The sequence below is a fragment of the Macaca thibetana genome, chromosome 2 (genome assembly GCF_024542745.1).
Source record: "Macaca thibetana thibetana isolate TM-01 chromosome 2, ASM2454274v1, whole genome shotgun sequence".
Classification (NCBI taxonomy): Eukaryota; Metazoa; Chordata; class Mammalia; order Primates; family Cercopithecidae; genus Macaca; species Macaca thibetana.
This window is the reverse complement of record NC_065579.1, coordinates 60,311,464-60,333,512: the sequence shown is the minus strand read 5'-3', so window position 1 is coordinate 60,333,512 and position 22,049 is coordinate 60,311,464. Positions and strand designations below refer to the sequence as shown.

The 22,049-nt window shown below is 39.8% G+C and overlaps 1 protein-coding gene across 1 annotated transcript in view; it reads right to left on the bottom strand.

The window, feature by feature from the left end:
• MLF1 (myeloid leukemia factor 1) overlaps positions 1-12,940 on the bottom strand; it is a 919,514-nt gene extending 906,574 nt beyond the window's left edge. Inside the window, exon 1 of the mRNA XM_050779889.1 lies at positions 12,931-12,940. The gene's annotated coding sequence lies outside the window, so the exon portion shown is untranslated. The remainder of the gene's footprint in view (positions 1-12,930) is intronic.
• Positions 12,941-22,049: the final 9,109 nt, after the last annotated feature.

The window sequence follows — 22,049 nt, the reverse complement described above, 5'->3', positions numbered from 1 at the left end:
TCTATTAATCTGCCTTTGTCAGTTTTCAGTGAGACTTCAGGGGTGGGGTAAGTTTTCCCTTGGCCCCCACAGAAGGAAGAAACAAAAGAAAAAAGTAAGGAAGGAAAGAAGAAATGAAGGAGAAAAGAAAAATGAAGGACAGAAGAACTACAAAAATGTGTAACCTGACTTTTTGATTTGATGTATTTTTACTGAAGTGAATACTTTTGTTTTTCTTCCTTAAAACTGTTAATTAAAAACCTTGCTCCACAGCTAGAATCACACAGGAAATAAAAGTGGGTGTGCATAGAAACAGAGGACTGGTACCTTGAATTTTGTAGACAAAAGTGGTCCCCTCAAGCTCTCCTCACTTGTTCAGGGAACTTGAAGGGACAAGTGAGATGAACTTCTTCTCACTATGCTCTCAGTTTGATTTTCTATGCTTTCAGTTTGATTTTCCTGTTTCCCATCTTCCTGCCTTCAGGGCAAGTGTAGAAAGATGGTTGGGACCATGACAATGCCAAATTGCAAGAGTCTGAGTTTAACAAGATTTGAAAACTTGAATTTATGACAGGTGACATCAGCTTATAAAATCTGTGTTTCTTATTTTCAAATTACACTCATCGAGAAAGATATTGGCATCACAAGACATTGAAAAAAGTATATTTGATTCATTTAAAATAAGAAAAAAATGCAATCCAGGCATTTTTGTAAACATTCCTTTTACATTTGGTAAAACGCTTTGAGCCCGTGTCCTGAGATGAAAAAACTGGAAGCCATTTACTTTTTCATCTTAGATGAGTAATAAAATATGGCAGTTAAGTAAGATGCCGATATTTATTTTAATTCCGGTCCAATATTGTTGGGTACAAGACAAAGATGTTAAAAATTGACAGAAGGATTATGTGTCTTACCACCCTCTCCCAGCTATTTCCAAGTAAAGTTTGGTGTTCCCGAAGCCCTCATCATTTTTCCTTACTTCCTAAGAAAAGGCAGAATCCCTCTTTCAGTAGGTCAACATTCTGAGGTTTCACAAGACCTCTGCTTTTAACATGTTTGTTTTTATATTTTGGGAAAATGCTACACAAAATAAAATATTGAACCATTCTCAAATCTCCTTACTTTTCTGTTTCTTCTCTTGCATTTTATCCCAGTGTGGATTAAGTAAGCAAAAACATTAGGGAGACGGTGTTACCCAACTGAAAGGAAAGCTAATGGGGACCGTGTTCTCATATTACCAGAGGTTAGCAGAGAGCTACTTTAATATGACAGCTAATATAACTCATTGATGTGATTACTCAAAAAGAAGAATGCCATTGGTGTCTAGTTACATCCCAGAGGTTACAATTAGATAGGCCAGATGGATGGGGTCCAGTGAGACAGGCTGACAAACCTGCAGACAGGTCAGCAGGGACACGACTGGGGCAAGGTGGACTTCATGAATCAGGCAAAAGAAAAGGTGCCCTAATTAATTATAGGCTTTTACAAATGCTGATGTTCTTAAATAAAACCCAGAGAAAAAGGACTAGCTTTGGGGTCTATTTGCCAACTCCAAGCCAAGCATTTTGAATAAGCAGTTTTCTATAATGGATGATGACTATTGACTATTAAAGTCATCTCAGGTTGACTTTAAAAATAATACACTTGAAAGCCAAAGCCTCCTAAGAAAAATAGGTTACTATTCTTTGAGCAAGTCTTGTGGTTATAAAATTACCTCTTCCATCAGCAAACATAATGTAGTCAGAGATACAGAGAATGGTAGGGCCGAAAGGGACCTTAAGCTTCAACTTGTCTGAACCCTTTATTATATATATTAGACAATCCCATCAGATGGGGTCCCCTCAGGAAATAAAAGGTACATTTGAAAAGTTTAATTAAACAGAGTCTTTTGAAGGGACTCTTTACTGAGATTTGGGCAGAGTTAAGGATGTTGAAGCTCTCTGGGACCAGCCATAGTGGAAAGTTCTTGCCACGCCTCAGCTGAAGGTGCAAAACAGGGAGCTAGAACCCCGCAACAGCTGAAGCTGTGGGCAGGAGTCACCTAACAGAAGTGGAGGCCATAGAGGAATACAGCCACTGCCACACCACAGCCCCGCAGAGAAGGATTGTGTTGTGTGTCTGTGTGCCTGTGCGTGCATGTGTGTGTGTATGTGCGTGAGAGAGAGAGAGTGTGTGTGTGTATGCAAAGGTAAGGGGGTGGTATCTCCCCAACTTCTTTCCTCAAACCCTCTGCTCTCCTGTTGGAGGACTCCCTTCCACCAAACCCAAGGAGAAGCCAGAGAATAAGGAGGGCACCACAGAGATGGGTTCCTGGGTTCAGAGCAGGGCAGAGCAGGGAGGAGAATAAAGCTGGTGGAAGATCAACAGAGAATCACCAGCACAGACGCTGCAGCCAAACAGGAGAAATGATTCTCAAAGGCTAGTTAGTATAGGGCTAGGACTGGGATCTGGTCTTTGGAATCTTACACTGGAAGCTTTTTGCATTTTAATGACCAGGCTTTCCAAAACTAAAAATGAGTTGCAAAAAATATCAGATACTCTTCTCTGGGATGCTCTTCCTGAATGTAGCAAATCTGGGAAAAGCCTGGCTTCTCTAATGGCAGATGTTTGAAGCTCAGGGTTGAGAGGACTATAGGGTATGAGCTCCTCAGACCCCAGAGCCTCTACAGCAGCTGGCGCAGCAGAGCCAAGCACATGGTGGCTGTCAGTAGCATGTGGATGTGAGTGTCAAGCTGTGGATGAATGAAACACCTTTTACAAACCACCCACACATACTGCAATCTCCAAATAAGCACGTGCCCTTCTGTGTGGTTGTATGGGAGAGCAACATTGCTACACTGATTCTGCTATTTCTCAAGTCACTTTTGAACTTCTTGGAAATGATCTTTGGAGCCAAACTATGTGTCACAGAAGAAACTCAGTGTCTCAAGAGGTTACTCATCAGTTGTATTGTTTCTTATTTTTGCTAGATTTTCTAGCCAACTTTAATATTATTTTTCAAACTTGATACAAAATGTGATAGAGTCCAAATATCAAACCCACTCTCAGAATACAAAGATTTATCACACTTGAAATGGATCAAAAGCCTAACAGCAAGCTCAAAGGTAGTATATTAGTTATAGTTCTCCAGAAAACAGAACCAATAGGAGATATAAAATGAGGAATTGGCTTATGTGATTACAGAGGCTGAGTACCACAATCTGCTGTCTGCAAGCTAGAGATTCAGGAAAGTTGGTGATGTAATTTAGTCCAAGTTCGAAGGTCTGAGACCTGGAGAGCTGATGGTTTAAATCCCATCCGAAGGCAAGAGAAGATGAAAGAAGATGTTCCAGCACAAGTGGCAAGATGAAAGGGGCAAATTCTTCCTTCCTCCATCTTTTAATTCTGTTTAGGCCCTTCACAGATTGAATAATGCTCCCCTCCACCCGCCCCCACAACACACATACACTCTGGTGAGGCCGATCTGTTTTACAGAGTCCACTGATTCAAATGCTAATCTCATCCAGAAACACCTTCATAAACACACTCAGAAATAATGTTTAATCTGAACACCCCATGGCCTAGTCAAGTTGACACATAAAATTAACCATCACAAGCAGTGTACCAAGTGGAAGCTCAAAAGTTGTTGAACAATGGCAGCCTTTTGAGAATAATTACATAATTTTATCTTAAAGTGTCAGAGTTGGGATGGAAAAGGTTAATTTGATTATGGTCAGCCTCATACTGTGTTTGAAAATATGTCACTTAATATTAGGTAATACATGAAATGGCAGCATTTATCTGAGAAGACAATTATAGCTATGTAAAATATTATATATGCACGTTGAGAAGTAGAATTATTAGTGGTGTTATGGGATTTTCTTTTCTCTTTTGGAAATATCTGTTATTGTTACCATGGTTTGTGCATTACAGATGATCCTCAACTTAAGATAGGGCTACTTCATTTGAAGTTGGAAATACCGTGTCAAAAATGCACTTTTGACTTAGGATATTTTCAACATATGATGGGTTTCATCCAGATATTGTCTCATCATAAGTCAAGGAGCATACAGAATGCTATGGAAAAAAATCATAAGTCGAATTATCATTAAGTTGGAAACCATCTGTATTTACAATTATAAAACCATAAAATATAGACACATTGTTTTGTGGAAATATTTTATAAATGCAATGAAGGGAGATGAAACACAGGATGAAACGTGACCACATGGACATAGCACATGTGTATAAGCTGCACATGTAACGCTTGTACTTTGCTCAAATATAGACATATCCTATTCTCATTGATTTGAGATGAATAAATGTGGCATATATTTTGCTTTTAATACATCCCTCCACCCCATACAACCCTCCTTATGAAACAATGGAGAAAAAGATGCTTGAGATCTTTGTTTTTGTTTTTGTTTTTTTGAGATGGAGTCTCACTCTGTTGTCCAGGCTGGAGTACAGCGACGCGATCTCGGCTCACTGCAACCTCCGCCTCCCATGTTCAAGTGATTCTTCTGCTTCAATCTCCCGAGTAGCTGGAATTACAGGCGTGCACCACCATGCCCAGTTAATTTTTGCATTTTTAGTAGAGACCGGGTTTCACCGTGTTGGCCAGGCTGGTCTCAAACTCCTGACCTCAGGCAATCCGCCTGCCTTTGCCTCCAAAAGTGCTGGGATTACAGGCGTGAGCCACCGTGCCTGGCTGAGATCTTTGGAAAGGGTTCTTGCACAATGAGAACAGATTACAGACAAAATGATTTGGAAGAGAGAATAAATGGAAAAGTTGGAATGGACATTGATTAGTTAAACTTCGACATGGGACTTAACATGTAGTCACAGTCCCTGGAAACCCAATAAATTTGATAGTATTTACGAGTTAGTATGCTTTCTTTATTACTACATGTTGATTTTTGTCAACATCAGGACTATCTGCTTCCTAGAATTATTACTATTACCATATGCATAAAGTTTAGAATTTTAGAAAATTGGTGATGGGGTATAGGGAACACAAAAGGAAAGCAGGGAAAGGATTTTAATGTTACTTAAGAGATACTTCTTGATTTCTTAAATGTAACCACATTTACTTGTTTGGGGAGGGAGGAGGTGATAGATCCATACTGCAGTTTTATCACCTGTCTCCAGCAAGTTTTGCACTTCATTAAATTGCTTAGGGTTGTACTAGCGATCCCTCTAACACATAACTCAGAGATGTGGATATCAGTTTTATTGTTTTCTCATTTCCAAAGAAAAAAAAAGCTCAGAAAGTTTAATGTGCTTGTGTTCCTTCTACAAGCAGATGCTGCTGGAGTTTTTTGTTTTTCATTTTTGGATTTTTTTTTAAGACTCTTATTGGTTTATTTTAAAAACCATGTGTAGCCTGACCTCCTAACTCAAACATTTGGACAGTCTACAAAATTGAAACATCCAATTTCCCCATATCAGCCAGATTAAGGCAAATCAAATACCTGTTTACAGTGCAAATGTAGAAATACGAGTTAAAGCCAGTTATTCAATGTGACCCTCTGCTGAGACATCCTGTAACCTGTCCTATGTCAGTCCTTCAGTCTTCCCCACTTACATAGAGCTGCTGGAACTTGAGCTTTGGAACAGGTAGTTCAGTGAGAAGCTACAATAACATTAAGTGTAGCTCATGCCTACATGAGGTCAAGTAGAAAAAGATGAATGTGTTTAATAATTAAATTTCAGGTGATAAATCCTTGGCAGATATCGGCATTGACTTTTGAAAAGCAAATGTAAATGCTCATCTCTGGTTGAACAGATAAAGTAGACCATGGCCATGGCATGGAGGAGGAGGAGCATGCATGGCTCCATGCTGGCCACACCTGGGTCTAATCCTGAAACTACTGCTCACTCAGTACTCTTGAGCACAGAATTCCTCTGAGTCTGATTTTCTTCATCCATAAATATGGGAATAATAATAACACCATAATAACACAGAAACATTATGAGGCTCAAACAAGATAGTTCATGTGAACTTCCTAGTGCATAACCATTTCTGAATAAATAATAAACAATGTTTCTGTTCTTTTAGGTTTCAGGACTAAGTTATTACACACACAGGGAAAATCAGCCCAAATAGTTTTCCAATTGGGCTTCTCAGCTACTCCCTTGGATAACTATTGCTACAACCTGCTTAGAACTCATTTTGCTGTTTTCTGTATTTCAGGCCAAGCTGGGTACAGGGAAACTCAATTGTCTTTTAGAATAGTGTTAAAAGTTAGCAGCAGCTTCCAAAATGTGGGTGCAGGTAAAATCAAAATGATGAATCCCCTGAGAGCACCTGGGTGGAGGTGTGGGTGTGTATGTCCAGGGTAGGATCCAGTTCTGGGGTAAAACCATTCAGTGCTTTCCCCCTAGGGAAGCTGTGCCCATGGCACTAGCTGGAGCAAAATCCAGGGAACTGGAGCAGGCCTGGAGATGGTCATTCAAGAATCATCTCGGTTAGGATGAAGCCATGAGAGAGGCATTCGTTACTTTCTTGGAGGATGAAATTGTCCTGGGACAAGAGCAGAGAACTAAATCCACCCCTAGGACTTTTCACACTTAAGTAGCTCAATTTACCCTCTTACATTTTGAGTTGCCTAGTATGTCACACATTTCCCAGGCATTAAAACCTAGGTATTCCAGTATGGGAAGTGTATTACCAACATATATGTGAATAAAAGCTCTCACCACTCTTTCATGTAACTCATTTTTGTATTCAAAGAGGAATTTGATGAGTTATTGAACAAAGCCTCAGGAATGGTTTTCAAAGGACTAGGACTTGGATCCCTTCACTGCTACCTACTAGTCATGGACTGTCAGGCATCGGTTGACATCCTGAGCCTCAGTTTTCTTATCTAGTTTCTTATCTAATAGTATGAGGTCATGAGGAGTACATAAATTATCATAATCTGAAGTGCATTGAGTTTAATAGGCACTCAGTAAATGTATAATAACATTGATAAGCCAGTTCTCATGCCCTGCCCATTGATGGAAAATGCTGATAACAATAATGATATCCTGTACTTGAACCGTCAGCTTGGGTGCTTTGTGTGAGAGAGCAAACCAAAACAACACACAAAGTAACTAACAACTAACTGCCTAAAACCTGACTTTTCTTTTTCTTGGAAAAGGGAGAAAGTCCCTGTCCTTCCCCCTTCTCCCAGAGCCTGTATTTGTGCTCACGCACCCAGTATCCTCATCACTGGTGGCTTCTTCTTTTGCATGACTCTACATCCCAATCTCCTTCATGTGGGTGGGATATTTATTTCATTATGTCCTTTTCTCAAAAGTTCAGCAACAATCCGAGTACATATGCATGTCCTCTTCTGATTTATTAATAAATAAATGCATATTAAGGGCCCTTGACTTTGCATATTAAGGGCCAACTCTTTGTCTTCACTGAGAGCAAAATTTGCCCTTAATATACATTTATTTATGAGACAGGGTCACAGTCAGGGAGCCAACAGATGCTGAATAGCATCTGAAAACACATACAAAGTGAGTTAAATACAGATGATGCTGAGGTGGGAGGAGGTGCTCTCTATGGCAGAATGGTCAGGAGGCTTCTGTTCCACTGGATAACCTTATGAAGAGCCTCTCTTGCCAGGTCAGCTTTAAAGAAAAGCAAAGTCTCAGTTCCTGGGATTGCCTTAAAAACAAGTTCATTCTGCATCCTGGATCTCTAGCTTCTGGATGGTCCCAAGAAGATAGAACCAAACCTCAAGAACAGTCTTTCTTGTTCCACAAATCAGAGACAATGGCTTGGTTCCTTATTTTCCTATCTTTCATGGAGAAATGCTTGTGTCTTCCACATGTTTTGCATATAGCAAAATTTACCCACTTACTTTATTTCCATCTTATCCCCACACTGGATTTTACTGCTGTCACATTGTTATTAAATCACTGTGGAGTTTGCTACATTAGAGCTAAGGAGGAAATGGATTACAATGTAGACGACAGCCTTGCAATTTCCAACAGGAGCTACCTGAATGAACACATTGTTTCATTCTATTTCTCTGGAAAGATCACACATTATAACCACTATTCACAGTGTACTGTGTAAAATGATCTTTGTTTTCTACAATAGATACTGTGTCATTTAATTAATTTAGACTAAAGAAAAGCAATCAACATTCAGTAACAACATCCCCTTAGGGGATATAAATGAAAAATTTTTCATACCCCACACAGCAGTTAGAGCAAAGGAGGTGCTGATATTTATTTATGAACATCAGTGCTCATAGTTGTAAGCAACAGAACTCTGGCTGATTTCAGCTGAGAAGCATCATGTATGAAAAGAATATTGGATATTTCACAGATTACAATAAGGGCTGGAGAAAGATACTTCAGGCTAAGCAGTCACAATCATGCCAAGAGCAGGCCTGATGAGAAAAACCCTCACTACATTCATCAAGCATGAGATGATGCCACTTAAGACACAGCCACTGCAGCATCTGGAACTTGGTCACCTGCAGCTATCAAGTACTATCAGCACCTGAGAAAGTGCCTACATAGTGTCTGCTTCTTTGGCTTCTGATTCTGTCTGCTGTAGTTGAGTTTGATTCTTGGAGGCCGGGTCATGAGCTCATGCCCTCTCCACCAGAGAGTCGGGAAAGCAAAAACATGGCAGTTTCCACTTTTGTAGTTGGGGTGGGGTCTACCTGTTTCTGAAACTCAAAGATATGGACATCCCCAAGTGCATGAAGCACTGCACAGAATTTTTGTAAAAAGACAAATGCCCCCTCAAATCAGCATTGCCAGGAATAGGACCTCCAATACCCTCAACCTCCCAATCATACCTACAGAAGCATGTCAGGCCCTTCCCTTGTGCTAAACAGGTAACCCAGCATCCTGGCCTTCCTTGGAGAAAAGAATGAATTACCACTGGTAAGAATGAATGCAAGAAGACATATTTTCACCCCAATACTGTACTTTCCCCCAATACTGCAGCAAACTTAGCTGCATAAAATCTGGTGCTCTCATGTTAGAATTCTTTTATGAGTTGGCCTTGATCAGATTTTAAATTTGGTGAAATGTCCTATTTTGTGCCTTTGTCTTTACTTACTGAGAACAACATGTTCTTTTTGATGGGCCCAGGAGACTAAAGACTTGGATTTGCAACCATGGTTTGAAAGAAAACGAAGAAAATGTGATTCCTTTTGGAATATTCATTTGACCATGAGAACCCCAACAACAACTGTTTTGGAACAACAGTGGTATAAAAAATCAGTACAGGGTAAAGGAAAATGCTGGTAGTGGATAAAAGAACCAGATACTTTACCAGGCATTTACAGAGCTCAAGTCCAAGATTCCAAGACAGGAGATAATCAAATAAATAGCTGCCTTTTCTGTAATTGCATTTTAAAATCTCATTCCATCCACACAAATTTCCCCCCTACTGTCTGATGCATGCTTGGGTTGATATGGCTTTTTTATTAAGACAGATTTATTGGTCAAAGTTTTAATTTTAATTCCCAGGTTTATTTAAAAGAAGGCAGTTTCACAACCCAGTTGTTCTGGATATTTATGAAAGATGAGGCAAAGAAGCTGAGATAGCCAGGAGAAAAAAAAAAAAAAAAAAAAAAACTCTGCAGTTTAGCATTCTTGTCCCTGTAGGATCCTTTCTTATATTATGGAAATTTCTGCAGACCTTAGGCCATGAGTATTGAACAGATCTCACCTTCCACAGCTTCTCATTGACCTACAGCACAATATAGGGTTTTTTGAACATAAAAGAATCATTGACAACCTCTCTATTACTCTAAGAAATTGTTTACCCATGTGATAAAGAAGCCTCTCAAACTTCCTTAATTAAAAGTATGTTACATCGATGACCCACCTTCCTGGTGGAGAAACTGAAATCCACCCCGCCTCATTCTCCCCTACCAATTAGATCACTTTCTCTGTTTGCATCTTCTATCCTATTAGCTCTGGGGTATCATAAGGATGATTTACTTCTGCATTCCATGCTGCTGAGTCAAGAACAGATTGCCCAGGGTCTTGAACATCTCTGGGTAATTGAAGCTTTTGCCTTTGGGGTTATTACTTTGTAATCACACTATATGAGGAGTTTGGGTGAGGAAAGCACTGAAAGTATGTCTGCCTAATTTGTCTGTCCTGCTCATTTCAGCCTACTAAACGGGGTGGTGACTAATTTCAGGAAAAAAAAAAAAAAAAGCAGACCTCAGTTACCCCTCCTTTTATGATGCTGTCTGGATAGATGTGCCCACATGATTTCAATGTTCTTGCATCTGATAACATTAATGTATTTAAGATGGACAGAAGCAAGAAAAGAGGTCAAAGGAACAAGAAAAGAAGAAGACATCCTGCTGAGTCTGTCCTTACAGTAGTAATGATCATTTTGCAGAGATGTGTGGGTTTTTCAGAAGAGTCAACCAGAGCAGAGCTTTGATACCACTCAAAATTTACATGGTTGCTTTAATTTGAAAACAATTAAGAAACAAAAGAGAGAAAGAAGGCAAGCAAGGAAGTAGCAGTTCTGTGGATAACACTACGTTTCTAACTACTAGTGGCATCCCTGTTGTTTCTCTTTTTTAAAAAAGCATTCAAAATTCAGTAAACTACAATTTAATGTATTACAGCTTTTAAAGGGAAATTTCTTTACACATGGCAACATATAAGGAAAAAATGTTGATTGAATTATTGTATACGTTAACTAATAAAGTTAGTTAACAAAGGTACATTTTAATCATATATAACAATGCATCTTTTTCTTATCTTTATAAAAGCCTTATAACTGAACATCTCTTTTGTATAAGACCAAATTGAAAAATGAAAAGCAAACTGTTAAATTAGCCATCCAATCAACACCAAACTTCTGAGTATTTTCTCCAATCACGTAGATTTTATTCACTCCCTCAACATTGAATGAAATGACTTCTGTACTAGAAATTATGCTGCATAGGGGTGGGGGATTCACAATGAGGAATGTATAATCCCTGAACCTCAAGAGCTCAGCCTAGAGAGTTTGTGTATATTAGTTTTCTAGTGCTGCTGTAAGGAAACAGCATAAACTATGTGGCTCAAAAAATAGAAATGTATTCACACACAGTTCTGGAGAATAGAAGTGTTAAATCAAGGTGTGGATAGGCTTGGCTTATTCTCTGTGGTTCAGAGGGAAATCTGTTCTCCTAGATTCTGGTGGTTTCTGACAGTCCTTGCATACCTTGGTTTATAGCAGCAAAACTCCAATCTCCACCTCTGTCATTACATGGTCTCCTTCACTGCATGTGTTGGTGTCCAAATTTTCCTCTTCTTATGAGGATACGGGTCATCATATTTAGGAATCACCCTAATCTAGTATGACTTTTTCTCAAATTCATTATATCTGCAAATACCCTATTTCCGAATAAGGTCAAATTCTGAGTTACTGAAGTTAGGAATTCAACATATCTTTCTAGGAGCAGACACAATTCCACCCATAACACTATCCAACAAGATCCTACACAGAGGTTAGGAGATCTTGACTGAAAGAGCCTGGAGGTGTACCACCAGTGTCCAGGGACTGCAGAAAACATTATAAGTGACCTGTCACAGACAGTGCAGGGAAATGGAAGATGGAGGATGGCTTCAACCATCTGTCCTAGCAGAATGAACCAATACCATTATAGAAGCCAGTCAAGTAACCCCTTTCCTGCTAGACCACCAAACCTATCAGAGTAGGGAAATAGATAAGCGGACCACAGGCTTACAAGATCCATCTACATGAAGAGAGAAGACATAACCTGAAATAAAGTTCAGAGTTTTCGTTATTAGTTAGGACTGAACATATTTATTATTGGCCTGAAGCTTTTTGACGACTAAAGTGACCAGAAGATGTGTTAGCCAAAAGTAACCAGAAAAGGCATGGACCTGCTTGATTTTCATCTAAGGAGGTGACAGGGGAAAGAACTATCCTACAGACTGGGTAGGCAAGGCAGTCATGAGGAAAGAATAAAGTTGCTTTCAGTTGTACCCGACAGAACCCAGCTTGTTCCTCACATGGCTTAAAACAAAAATGGGTGTTTGGGTAAAGAGGCTGTGATGTAGCCTGTGTTAAAAGAATCAACCATTAGGCTGAGACAACTCCAGTGCCTTGGGTTCCCTACATAAGCAAACCAAAACCCATCTCAATAGAAGCAGTAAAATGAATTTAAGCTTAACCAATCAGAAACCTCCAACTAGAGACTTTACCAATCAGAAACTGACAGTTAACCTCTAACTAGGGACTTTCCACCAGATCATACCCAAATAAGGCAAATGCCTATTTATAGCCAATCAAGTACTACAGTCTCTCCTTATTTGTAGGAGATTGGTTTTAGGACCCCCATGGATATCAAAATCCAAGGATGCTCAAGTATCTTGCATAATTTATTTGCACCTGACCTATGCATATCCTCCTGTATACTCAGATTATCAGTAGATTACTTATAATAACTAATACAATGTCTATGCATCACTTCATTTGAGTGAATTCAACGGAATACTCTGTGCATAACACATTCAAGCTTTGCTTTTTGGAACTTTGTGCAATTTTTTTTTTCCTGGATATCTGTGGTTGGTTGAACCTGCGATGCAAAGCCCATGAATACAAATGGCTGACTGTAATTACTTTGCTACAGTGTATAGGCTACGAAAGCCCACTGCTTATGCTGTTAAACACAACTCCCTGAACTTCTTCTGGTTTTGAGTGTTACCTGATTCCTTTAATGCTCAAATAACTCTGTTAAATTTATTTTGTCTATATAGTTTTTCTTTCAATTCCTGAGACAGAGATGCATTTACATGCATCCATCCCCCCAAGACTCTCCAAATTCTGTAGCTCTTGAGAACATCTAAAAAAGTTCCTAAAACCACTGGAGATAGGCTTGGAAGGCAGTTGAGGTTTGAGAGCCATATGTTCAACTCTGATAGGGGCAAGCCAAGGTTGTTCTTACTGTGTTCCAGGCTTTGCAGGTTCCCCATGCACTACAGACCTAATGCTAGACTAGCCTGAGCCTCAGAAGACTGGCAGCTCAAAGGGCCATATCAAAGGTATGGAAGGCAGGTAGGAGGCAGGGTGGGTCCCATGGAGCTGACCTGCAAGGGTATCCCTCTCTCTGCCTGTGACAGTTCAGTGACAGAAAAATCTTCCTATGTTGACAGTTCAGTGATAGCAGGCCCCAAGTTATATCAGCTAGGAACATCTGCTCCAGAAGTTAAGACTGGCCTTGGAAAAAAGGTGGAACAAGAGACATAATCCCTACCTCAGGGGTAGTGGAGGTGATTGAGGAGGGCTTAAGGATAAAATGTCTCAGTCCAAAGTCAGAGCAATGATTTGTAGTCTGGCATTCATCCTCTAAATGGATTGGAGGAGGAATTTTGAGTTAAATCTATTATCTACCCCCAAGGAATCAATTAGAAGGAACTGAGTTACTTGATGATTAAGAGTTTTCTCCATATTCAGTCAATGGTGCTGGGATAACTGGCTAGCCATATGCAACAGACTGAAGCTGAACTTTTTCCTTATACCATATACAAGAATTAACTCAAGATAGAATAAAGAATTAAATGTAAAACCCAAAACTATAAAAACCCCAGAAGACAACCTAGGAAATACCATCCCGGACAAAGGAACGGGCAAAGATTTCATGACAAAGACACCAAAAGCAATTGCAACAAAAGCAAAAATTCACAAGTGGACTCTAATTAAACTTAGGAGCTTCTGCACAGCCAAAGAAACTATCAACAGAGTAAATAAACAACCTACACAATGTGAGAAAATATGTGCAAACTATGCATCCGACAAAGGTCTAATATCCAGCCTCTATAAGGAACTTAAATTTACAAGAGAAAACAAACAACCCCACTAAAAAGTGGGCAAAGGACATGAACAGACACTTCTCAAAAGAAGATATACATGCAACCAACAAGCGTATGAGAAAAAGCTTAGTATCACTGATCATTAGAGAAATGCAAATCAAAACCACAACAAGACACTATCTCACACTAGTCAGAATACCTATTGCTAAAACGTCAAAAAGTAACAGATGCTGGTGAGGTTGTGGAGAAAAGGGAACACTTATACATGATTGGTGGGAGTGTAAATTAGTTCAACCATTGTGGAAAGCACTGTGGTGATTCCTCAAAGAGCTAAAAGCAGAACTACCATTTGACCCAGCAATTCCATTACTGGGTATATACCCAGAGTGATAGCAGGCCCCAAGTTATATCATGTTTGTACAATACAAAATTAAGTGCATTATCTGCTCAAAAGCTGTAGCAAACTGTTATTTTAAGTTATATCATATTAATATGCTATAGAGGAGGCAGTAAGGATAACAGGTGGCTAAACTTTCCCTGCTTTCGGTGTTGGAGCATGGAAGTCTATTTTTAGTACCCCGGAAAACACCATTGCAATGGACTGAATGTGCGAATGTGTGTCCCCTCAAAATGTGTATGTTGAAATCCTAATCACCAGCGCGATGGCATTAGTAAGTGGGAACTTTGGGAGGTAATTAGTTCATAAGGGTGGATCCCTCATCAATGGAGTTAGTGACCTTATAAAGAGACCCCAGAGAATTCTCTTGCCCTCTTTCCACTATGTAAGGACACAGTGAGATAACCATCTATGGACTAGGAAATGGGCTCTCACCAGACACCATGTCTTCCAGAACCTCAATCTTGGATTTCCCAGCCTGCAGACATGTAAAAAGTAAGTGCTTATTGTTTACACCACCCAGTCAGTGTATGATATTCTGTTATAGCAGCCTGAACTGACCAAGGCAACAATACAATTGGTTTACTGTAACAACAGTAAACAGATTTACTGGCACTTGGCTCCCAACTGGTGTTAAGTATGTGGAAATGCAAATATGAGATTTTAATTTATTGATGTAAAAGCTGAGAGAAGGAAGCCCTGGAATTTTCCAGTTGCTGGTTTCCAGGTTTACCATTTTCAATGATGCACTTCACTAGCATGAAAATGCTCATATTTTGAATAACAAAATTAAACTCAATAGCTAAAACGTATGTAATGTTTAGTAAGTGCCAGGCAGTATTCTAAAGACTTTATATACAATAACTTATCTAGACTTTACACCAACCCTATGTTAATTACTATTATTATCCCCACTTTACATATAAGAAACTGAGGCACAGAAAGTTTAGAAAACTTACCCAAGTCATGTACCTAATAAATGGTATCCCTGGGAATCATACAGATAATATGATAAATAAAATGGAAAAATAGACTAGTCTGGGATAAGTGTGATTTGTTAATATTCTGGTTTTTGTAATATATAGGGAAGGGAGCTGTGATTATTTCCTGTCGTTCCTCCTCCACTTTTCCTCAGGGAACAGCCCATCTTGCATAAGCTGAGTTCTTTGCTTGTTCAGCACCTTCACCAGCAGAGGTCCACTCTGAGCTCTGGCACACCATTTATTTCTTGGAAGGATACCATAGAATGGGCAGGGATATAGTTTAGCATCTATTCCTCCAAAGATACTCAACAAATCTTCCAGAAAGTACAACAGAGAAATTTAACATGATAGGAAAACATTGCTCATTTTGCTCCCTGGCTTTTAAAAAATGGGTACTTTTGTGAATTTTTTTCACAGTTATTGAATAATCTGTGCTTATTGTTGATGAGAGGTAAAAGTAATTATTTAATTTACAATCAGACAATAAAGTTTACTACACAGGCCAGAAAGGGCTGGCTCTGGGCAAAATTGTACAGAGAGCATTTGAGGATGAGAAAACCTGAAAGACATTCTATCTGATCTCCTGACTTTACAGATGAGAAAACTGAGGCCAGAAAATTGACTTATTCCAATTAGGAAATTCTATTATGTGGACTCCTAATCCAGAGCTATTCAGAACATACATTTACATGACACATGGACAAACTCACATAGAGACACACACTGACATGTATGGACTCCCACATATACAGACACATACGTACACACCTGCACACAGTCACACACTCACAAAGATACACACAAACACAAACACATACACAAGCACACACACACGAAGTGCCCCACTTTCATATGAAACCATATTTTCTGCCTAAATTCTTCATTAATAATCAGGTAGTTAACAGCGTTACCCTTCCCTAAGAACATTTGCATTTTAATAGATGTCTCCAGAAAATAAAAGCCAAGATCCAAAATAAAGAATTTTAATGATGTAATTTCACACAGAGAATCAGAGATTGAGGGCTGGCCCAATGTCCTTCAAGTTGCTTCTTTGAGGAGGCTTTTTTTGTCCTTGGGGCCACATATGTGTATACGCAGGAGTCTACAGGTGTTGGTATTTGTGGACATGTCTCTCTGTGAGTGTGTGGGCCCAAGTGCAGTGTATATGTATGTTCTGAATATGGACTGGGAGTCCAGATAATAGAATTTTATAATTGGAGCAAATTACATGCGTTCTCTGGTCTCTGTTTTCTTATCTGTAAAATCAGGAGCTCAGGCAAATATTCACTAAATAAACATTCTTGAAAAGATGTTAACATATCTTCTCAATCAAATTTGGCCCCAACCCCTCTTGTCAGGGTTCCACTTTCCCCCAGGTATGACTTGTTTAAGAATAATTCTTAAAATAATTGTTGAACACAAAAGAATAATGTGTGTAAGTTATGAGAGAATTGTTCATTTTTCTCTATTTTTCCTCTTCACGAAGACAAACTGACTTGGAGATGTGGCTGTGGTTTCCAGCCAGCTGGGTTTGTCTTACTGCTAAAAGGAAACTATAATTCCTTCCCCCAGGATCCTCCTATTCCTTTCAGGTTCAGAGCTCAGCTGTGGATGGAACCCAAGTGTGGCTTTCCCATTTTTAACATTGAAATACAATGTTCATTAGAACAAAAGCTTCTCGTCCATATTGCTGGGTTCGATATAAGTGGTCTGCCTGGCCCACACATCACAGCTTCCTTCATATTGCAATGATATTGTAATAGCTCACATTGTACATTGAGGTCAAACTCAGCTATTGATCTGCTTAAACGTAAATACTACAATTAATTAGAGATGGGCTTGGACTAAAATATCTGACCTTTCTGGGTTCTTGAGAGTAGTATTGGAATAACTTCATATAAGAGCTAAAAATCCTGAAAAGGACATTTTCTACTCAAAATTACTTCCAATAAATGACTTCACGGGGCTGGACCAAGGACCTGCTTCATTAGTATTCAGTGTATTCCATGAGTTTAGTATGAAATGACCATGTCCATTTACACCAGAGAAATTCAGGGTGGCTGTGGGACAGCTTGGTGAGGAAAAGGCTTGTTTCTTGAAATATGTATATGCCGAAGCAGAGAAAGAAAAACAGGGATATTTTTCACTTGGCTTCTAGCCTCCTGGCTTATCTGTCATCTCCCAGTGATGGATGCTTGCACAGGAAGCATCCATCCATGTAGGAAGATGGTGCTCCACACCATCCAGAGAGCTTCATTCATATTCCAGTTATCTTTCCGGAAATCCAGGAATGGACCAAGTCAAAGGTAGACACCAGGCTCTCACAGAGGCCCCTCAATGGTGATTGGGGGTGGGATTGGGGCCCCCAAGCTTTCCATGCATAAAAGAGTACATGTGTGTATGCTCGCCACAGTGACACTCCCATGACTTTCACTGAACTAATAGGCAACTCCAGTTTTTCATTGTGTCCAGGAAGGTCCCATGTGATGTGACCCCTGCCTACCTCTTCCACTTCATCGCACTCCTTCCTCCCCTGCCTTGCCATGTTCTGCTCCACTGGCCTGTTTTTTCTGTTTCTTGAATGCAACAAGTTTTCTCCTTTCTCAGGTGATGTTGCTGGGTGAGACTGTGGAACACTGTGCCCAGATGTTCTCAGGGCTGGCTCTTCCTTGTCATCCCATTCTCAGGCCTCAGTTCACCTGTCCTCCCTGGCCGGCCTCTCTGAAGTAGGCCTGTCCCTCTCTTTCCACAGTTTTATTTTCCTCCCATCACTTTATTCCTGAGATTCTTTTGTTTATTTTATTTTATTTTTTTGTCTCCTTCCATTACTCTTAATGAAAGTCTGATGAAAACAGTGAACCTATCTGTCCTTTTCACTGCATTTGACACATAGTAGGTGCTCAAGCGTTATTTTTTGCATGAAGAAAACAATGTTAGAGTTTTAAGGGGAGTGCAGTGAAAAATTCCTTCTCAAAATTTTTCTTCCTCATTAACTTATTATCAGGCAGAATTGAAACTTAAGTCACCAAAGTATTACACAAGTTGATAGGGCAAAGATGGCTCTAGAATGACATTGGCTATTGGAATAGAACCAATGCCTCATCTTTCCAGACTCTCTAGAGTCTCAAACGCAGGCCATCTTGGTGATGTTTTGAAATCACACTGAGTTCCCAATCCTGTTCATCAGGCAGCCAGGCACAAGACACCTGGATGAGCAGGCAAGAACCATGTGTTCTGCAGCTTGAACTCAGTCAGTTATTTCCAAGGCTTGGTCTTAACTCTTGCTGAAACCCACCTGCTGAGAGGCTCCCTCTCTTTTGCTCACACTTGCAGCAGCATAAACATGTCTTGGCAGACAGCCTATCCCTTAAACAGTATTGGAGTTCAGCTCTCATTTCAGGCTGAATGGTCGTTCAAATGTTGGCTCTTCACTTATTTGTGTTGTAATCTTAAGTGAGTTACTTAACTTTACTAGACTTCAATTTTTGCAATTTGTATAATGGAAGTAATATAGTAAAGTTGTTGCAAGGCTTAAGTGACAAAACAGTATAAATAAGTAGTAGAAAGACTATCTATGGAGTTCTTTGTCTCCCTTTGCATTCTCTCATCATTCACTTTCAGCTTAGAGGTCACCTCCTCACTGAGGCCTTCCCTGACCCAGACTAAAATAAAACCCTGCCCACACATCTCTATCCCAGCACCTGTTTTGGTCTCTTAGCAGCACAATCACCAGCAGGCAACCTAGTTGGCCAATGTGTTTATAGATCTGTCTGCCGCCAGCGGGATGAGAGCAGACTCTCTGTCTATCTTGTTTGCTTTTGTATCCTCAGTGGCTGGCACATAGTGCGTGCTCAATTCATCTTTGTTGAATGAATGATTGAGTGTTCTGGCTGCTTCACATATGTCACTTCTGTTAATCTTGACAATTCAGCAGAATATTATTGCCATTACTTCAAAGATGGTGAAAGTGAAACTGAAACAGCCTTAAAAGCTTAATAATCTATAATATTTTTTGAGTACTCACCACAGGTCGACACAAAGCTAAGGGATTTTCAGTGGTTATATATTTAGGAAGAGAGGCAAGTGAAGCGGGGATGAGCCCAAAAGGACATTTAGGATTGGTCACTTCTACTCTGGACTAGTTAACAATTTTAAGTGAAAATTACTTATGCAGATGAGGCTCAAGGTTTCTTTTATCCCAAAATGTTCTGAAACCCGACTTTCATCTACATGGCAATTGTTTTAATTGCAACACAAAACTATACCAGTTGCAATTGTATTAGGCTGCTGGTAACAGGAACCCACATACAGGGCTTTAAATACTGTTTTTTCAGCTATCAGGAAGTCTGGGGATAGATGATGCAGGCCTGTGTAGTAGCTATGCAATGTCAGCACCTCTCAGTCTCCTAGTACTTTGCTCTGCTGCTCTCGGTACTGACTTCTTCTTCATGCTTGCTGTGTCATGGTTGCAAAGTGGTTGCTGCATCTCCAGGATTCACATCCACATTCTGGCAGTCTCAAATGAAGGCTAGAAAATTGATTAATTTGGTTGGGCACTTTATCTCCCAAGGAAGATGGTTGTCCATCAGCTGACAAGATGACCCATTACTTTTAAATAAACATCAGATAATCAGAGACCAAAATGTGGGAGGGGAATAACATTTAGTCTTTAGTGCTTCAAATTACCATGGAATCAATTTACACTGAGTCCCACAAAATGCTTAAGAGTTCTTCAAATACGCTGATAAGTGCTCTTTAAATCAGACACTTTCAGATATTTGGAGGAATGGCAGCAAGCTTTAGCTGTTTTCTAAAAATCTGACTGACTCTAAGATCTAGAGTTACCTTGTGCCATCCACAAGGGCTATCCACCTGAATTCAGCTGCCATACTGAAAACTCAACTTGAAAGAGTATGACCTGGATTAAATTTCTCTCTACTCTAAAGGAAGTAGGGACGGGGACAAACTTACATTAAGTTTCGGTAGATATTATAAATTGCCTCTCCAATGGCCATCTCCATTCCTTTTTCCCTAATCCCAGTCTGTTCCATTACTGAATTAAAGATAGCTTAATGTGTGCAGGTCTCTACCCAAACTCCAAGGAATGAGGTAGGAGGGGTGTAAATCAGTCATGGCAAATTCCCTACCACTGGACAATAACTGATCTACTGGGGGAGGGGAGGGTGTTGCCCAGTTCTGGCCAGTGAGGAGTAAGGGAAATTTTCTTGTGGTGGTAGTGGTTGTGAGGGAGGGGGTAGTTTCTTGCTTTAATAAACAAAACTCTTAAGAAGGAGGTCCTGTTTCTTCTGGCCATGAAGGCAGATGTGGCACTAGAGCTGTACAGCCATCTTGAAAGACATCAGTCGTAGCACAGTTGATTTGCTGAGCCAATCCCGGCATCTCCCTAACTCTGGATTTCTTACAATGTGGTAAGAGTATACCCCCATTTAAAATATTGGAGTTGATACCCCATAAATATATATAATTGTTTGTAATTAAAAATAAAACTTTTTTTTAAATTGGAGTTGGGTTTTTTCCTTTCCTTTCCATTACTTGCAGCCAAACACAGTTCTAACCTATACACATACTCTATATCAGGCACTTGGGGCTTTTTCTTATCAAGTTCTACACTTTGTGACTGTGTACTTGACTTCAGTGTCCAATTCTGTCCAACACGGCTAATAAAAGCACTTACCTCACCGATGGAGGTGAGGGTGAAACAAGCAGTCCATGCAAAGGGCTCATTGCTCATCCTGTCACACTGGAAGCTGTCAGAAAGTGTTAGCTGCCACTATTATTCAAAAGCATTTGTTTTTAAAATATTTTGAGAACTGTGTGAGGCTGGTTGATGGAAAAAGGAAAAGGAGCAAAAAAATCAGCAATGGAACTGCTGTAGGCAAGAAGACATGGCGGCTGGAAATGTGGATTAGAAAATGCCATGAGCCTGGAACAGCTACAAAACCTGACTTGAAAGGGCCTGGGAGGAAATGAGGGAGCAGAACAGTAGAACCAAGGGAGATATTTGCACTGTGAGCGTGTCAGACTGTGCTGCAAAATTGCAAAATAAGCAAAAGAGGACATACACATATGATTAAGGGTTTGATGGGGATGGGATCATAGACAAATGGATTATTGCATTCAGTTCAAACTTGGGACAAATGCATGAATATTTTTGCTATACTTTTATATCAAAGAGTTCTGTGCATAGTTGTTAGAATGTAATATGTGCTAAAATAAAATGAGAAAGAAAAAAACAAAAACAAGACACAGACAAAGAGAGAAAGGAGGCCAAGTGTGACATGAAAGGCATGACTCTTGGCATCAGCAGGGTGGAAAGGAGGTCCCCTGGAGCTTGTGGATCACTGTTTATGGGTATTCTGTTCTGCCAATAGTTAGGGTTAACTCTCCTTGACTGGAGTTGCTCACTGAGAAATGCTGCCTCACCTCCAGATTCTCACACAAGATGCAATGCAACATCACAAATGCATCTTTTCCAATCTTAGCTCATCCCCTCCAACCACAGAGCAGAAAGTGTGTTCATCTTAAAGATAGTTCAGCAAAGTCCTCTTGCCCCAGTGGAAAGAATTCAGATAATAATGATGGCCCTTTTCATTTTAGGGCTCTCAGCATAAACACCCAGAAGATCTCAGACACAAATCACTAGTGCTACCAATCCAGGCAACTGGAACCTACCCCATTTCTGAGCTGTCTTGGGCACAAAGCACAGTGGGTATTTCGGCTGGCTGTATATACCAATCACATTTCACATTAGAAATCCTCAAGGAAAGCTATTCTCTTGGAACTGAGAGTCCTGTATAAGTGTTTACATGTTTTTTAGTCTACTTCATATGTTTGTTCAATGGAAGAACTCCTGTTATCACTAAATATTCCTTAGC